We start from the raw sequence: 5,320 nt of genomic DNA, 5'->3' as shown, positions 1-5,320 counted from the left end.
TTTGCAAACTAAAATTCTCATTTAGAATTGCCAGTCAGGTTTTGGTTCTAGAACAAAATGGAGAAGATGCACTTCTCCCTGTTCTTCCCACTAAATATAGCTAAAAACCCTGACATAGTATATAAAACCTATATAAGAAGGTTTGGAAAGGTAGAGAGAAGAAACCTGACCAACTAGGAACTTCAGAACATGAGGTACAACACAGAAGTGAGACTGTTGATTTTCCTTTTGCCTTACATATCCAAGTCTGGGTACTGCAGAATCTAGAAACCCAGAAATGCTAAGGGCACAGATTTAAAAAAAAAAAAAAAAAAAAAAAAAGCCCAAGAAAAGCCTTGTCTTTCCAGCCAAAGAATCAGGAAAGGATCAGCATAACAATATGGAAAACTTTAGAAAATAACCACCCTACTCCAGCCAAATATCGTGGCAAAGAATGTGGCCTTACTCCACCTCTGGATTAACAAAGACCAAGTGGGGAGCTTAGACTTGCATCCTCACCTGGCTATAACAAGGCACTACTTCTCCCGCATCGGAGTGGTTTCAGAGGAAGATGAATGGGAGGCTGTGACATTCATCCCCACCTGGTAATAAGGAGGCATTCCCCCATGGTTTCAGTAGAGGCCATATTGTAAACAGTAATGAGATACCCCCTATAACACCGAGACAGAGTAATTCAGTGTTGGCCTTGTGGGGATTCCTACCCTTTTCCCGGTAGTGATGAGGAACCCCTACTTCTCTGGGTATCAAGGGAGGCTGAGTGGGGAATCTGGACTTCCACACTCACCTAGCAGTTATAGGGCAACACTCCTTCTTTCCCCACTGATATGGTGTCAGAGAAGTCCTGCTGAAACAAAAGATTTAAATAATATCCAGAGTCTCATAACATAAAAACACTGAGGCTCACGCCTGTAATCCCAGCACTTTGGGAGGCCGAGGCAGGCAGATCATAAGCTCAAGAGTTCGAGACCAGCCTGGCCAACATGGTGAAACCCTACCTCTACTAAAGATACAAAAAATTAGCCAGACATAGTGGCAGCCACCTGTAATCCCAGCTACTCGCAAGGCTGAGGCAGGAGAATTGCTTGAACCAGGGAGGCGGAGGTTGCGGTGAGCTGAGATCACGCCATTGTACTCCAGCCTGGGCAACAGGGCAAGGCTCCGTCCCAAAAAGAAAAAAACGCTGAGATGACACAGATGTTGGCATTATCGGACAAGTACTTTAAAGCAGCCATCATATAAAGGTTTCAATGTGCATTTACAAACACGCTTGAAACAAATAAAAAATAGAAAGCCTCAACAAAGAAATAGAAGACATAAAGAAAACTCAAAGATACATTTTAGAACTAAAAATGTAAAAACCAAAATTTAAAAAATCACTGGATGAACTCAAAAGCAGAATAGAGAAGACAGAAGATTGAATCAGTGAGCTTGAAATAGAATAATAAAAATTACCTAATATGAACAAAGAGAGAAAGTATACTGGGAAAAAAAGAACAGAACCTCAGGTACTTGATTGACTATTACCAAAGACCTAATATTCCTGCCATCATAGCCTCATAGGAAGCAAGAAAGAGAGTGGAACTGGAAGCATATTCGAAGAAATACCAGTAGAAAAATTTTCAAATTTGGGGGGAAAATTCCTGAAAGCAGCAATGGACAAGTGATGCATTATCTATACAGAGGAAACAATTAGGTTGACAGTGGATTTCTCATCAGAAACCATGATGTCTAGAAGGAAGTGACAAAGCATTTTTCAAGTGCTACAAGAAATGGGCTATTAATCTGGAAATCTATATCCAGTGAAAACATCTTTCAGAAAAGAAGAGGAAACCAAGATAGTCTCAGATTTAAAGAAAACTAAGAGAATTTGTCATGAAGAGACCTGCCCTGAATGAACGGTTAGAGAAAATAAACAGAAAAGAATGATAAAGGAAGGAATCTTGGAACATCAGGAAGGAAGAAAGAACAATGAAAAGAGCAAAGTTAGGGGTAAATACAATCCACTTTTCTTCTCTTTAGTTTTCCAAATTATGTTTGACAATTAAAATACAAGTTATAGCATTGTCTGGTATGGTTCATAAAGTGTTTAGAAAAATATTAATGTTTAAGATGATTGTATCATAAATAGGGGAGGCAAAGGGAATTAAAGCCTAGAAAGTTTTCTACACTTCACTTGAACTGGTGAAATGAGGACATGGGTAAACTATAATAAGAAATGTATGTATAATGCAATAATATCTATAATATATAATGTAATACCTAAAGCAACAACTAAAAAGTCTATACAAAGAAATACACCCCAAAATAATAGAGATAAACCAAAATGACAAAATGATAAAAATGAGTGAACATCCAGTCCACGGACTCACTTTTTTCCCTGCTCCTTCCTGCTAAGTACAACTACATACTATGTAATGAATACAAGAAGCAATCGAAAAAGATCTCTGAAAGGTGGAAAGAAGAAGGCAAACTAGTAAGGGATCCCAGGACTGTGGGAGCAACCTGTAGGAGTAGGGTGTCTTATGACTCCCCCCAGGTCAACAGAATAAGGCAACCCAGGCTCAACATTTCCCAAACACCAAACTAGCTACAACAGAAAGCCCGGGCAGGCTCATTTCTTCCCTGAATTGAACTTAAATGCCATCATCAATACCAACAGAGCTTGATAGCAATGGCCAGGGGGATCCGCTGACAGTAAGGGGCCAGGGAGAGTGCTTTCTTTTCTTCTCTGTTGGGCTATCCTTTATCACCAGAGATAGGCTGCAACAGTGTAGCGGGATCCAGCATATTCCCACCACAACAAGCAGCTTCACCCAGAAGCCTATTCATTTCCAGGGCTGGGACACCCTAGACAAGGATTTTTAAAGGTGCCATCATAAAAATACTTCAACAAGAAATTTGAAATTCTCTCGAAGCAAATGAAAAACTAGAAACTCTCAGTCAGAAATAATATAATATCCGAATTAAGAAACACTTCCTGGATAAGCTCTAATGGAGAAGACAGAGGATAGAATTGGTGAAGTGAGGACCTATCAATAGAATTTATCTAATCTGAACATAGAAATAGGCCAAAAACAAAGAAAACCGTCTCAGGAACTTTTGAGAAGATAGGCTACTGTTTACAAGAAACTCAATTCAAATTAAATGACATAGGTAGATTAAAGTGAAAGCATGGAAAAAGATATATGCTGCAAACATCACCAAAAGGAAGTTCTATGACAAAAAAGCCAGTACAGTTAATAAACCTCTTGATAGCAAAACAAAATAAAAAAGCACAAATCACCAATATTGGGAATGAAATGAGAAACCACTGTAGAGCTTACATAATTAAAAAGATAATAAGTAACAGTATGGACAGCTTTATGTTCATTCGTTTGACAGCATAGAAGAAAAAGACACATTCCTCAAAAAATCACAACTTACCAAAACTCAACCAAGATAAAATACATAATCTGACAATCCTATAACCATGAAAGATATTGAATTTTTAATTTAAAAGCTTCAGAGAAAGGAGTCTCCATGCGAAGATGGTTTCACTGGAGAAGTCTACCAAACGTTTAAAGAATTAAAACCAATATACACAATCTTTTCCAGAAAATAAAAGAGGAGGCAACACTTCTTGATCATTTTATGATTTAAATATTACCCTAATTCCAAAACCAAACAAAAGCAGTACAAAAGGGGAAAACTACAGGCTGTTATTATTATTATTCGAGATAGGGTCTCACTCTGTCACCCAGGCTGGACTGCAGTGGCACAATCACGGCTCACTGCAGCTTCCATCTCCCAGGCTTGACCGATCCTCCTGCCTTAGCCTCTCAAGTAGCTGGAACCACAGGTGCACACCGCAATGCCTGGCTAATTTTTTGTATCTTTGGCGAGACAGGGTTTTCCTATGTTAACCAGCCTAGTCTCAAACTCCTGGGCTCAAGTAATCCTCCGGCTTCAGCCTCCCAGAGTGCTGAGATTACAGGTGTGAGCCACCGTGCCCAGCCAGACCATTATTTTGAATGAACCTAGATGTTTTTAAAAAACCCAACAAAATATTAAAAATAGAATCCAAAGATGTATAGAAATAATTAGAAACCATGATTAAGAGGGATTTTCTCACCACTCCAGCCCCAGCAGTAACACAAACAGTATAAATGCTTGACACATTCATCACATTAATTAATTAATTAATTTTTACTGGACCATTCTCTCCATCCAGCAGTCCCGAAGTCAGGTAAAACTCAACATGACTAAAAATTGACTTACTGATTTATATGCTCCTCTGCCTGTCTAGCACAGTGCCTAGAACATAGTCAATATTACTACAAATAATCAATATTTATTGAAAGAATAAATGTATCAGTTAAAGGCAGATTACCACTATCTAACCACGTAAGCCAAAACTGAGAGGCAATAGTGACCAATGACATAGACTTTAGAGTCAGGTAGAGTTGCATTCAAATTCACCTCTCCCATTTATCAGACGTGTGAACTTAAACAATGTCCTTAATATCTCTGAATTCTCAATGAATTTTTTCCTCACCACCCAACTGCTTAATCAATGCCATTTAGGTTTTTATGGGTTTTGTCTCTGTAGCACTTCACTTCCAGCCTCAACAGCTATTTCAGTCAGGTTAACCTAGATTAGGCTGTTGTAATAAAATATAACATTTTCTTGGTCAGTAGCTTAACACAGCAATGTTTATTTCTTGTTCACTGTACTTGTTTATCATGAATCAGAAGGGGTATGTGATCCACATTGAGCTCATTCAGGAACACATAATGATGGAGACTATACTCTCGGAACTTTACCAGTTATAGCAGTAGGGAGAAGAAAGCATGGAGAAACACTCAACAATTCTTAATTGCTCCCAAAAGGAAGTGACCATTTTTAAAATTTCATTCATATTTCATTTACCAGAGAAAAGAATATTGCTATGTCTAACTTCAAGAGGACAAGAAAATGTGACTTCCTTTTGTGCAGAATTTCCCAGATTCAAAATTGGTGAGGAGTGGTAATATCTATCACATATTTGTTTAAGAAACATTTAATAAATATTTGTCTTCCATGGCATATCTGATTCATCAGCACATTCTGTCAGCTCTGTCTTCAAATGTATCCTGAATCTGTACACTTCTCCTATCCTCTATTAACCTCTGTCACAGACTGGGTTCATTGGGATACAGATAATGAGACAGAGTAGGAGTGTCAAAATTTATTTGGGACTGTATGTATTAGTCAGAGTTTTTCAAAGAAACTGAACCAATATGAGATATATAAAGAGATTACAGACACTCCTCAACTTACCATGGGTTTATGTCTAGATAA

This window comes from Macaca fascicularis, chromosome X, assembly GCF_037993035.2.
Source record: "Macaca fascicularis isolate 582-1 chromosome X, T2T-MFA8v1.1".
NCBI classification, from domain to species: Eukaryota; Metazoa; Chordata; class Mammalia; order Primates; family Cercopithecidae; genus Macaca; species Macaca fascicularis.
The sequence above is the reverse complement of the archived record's forward strand: the minus strand, read 5'-3'. Positions refer to the sequence as shown.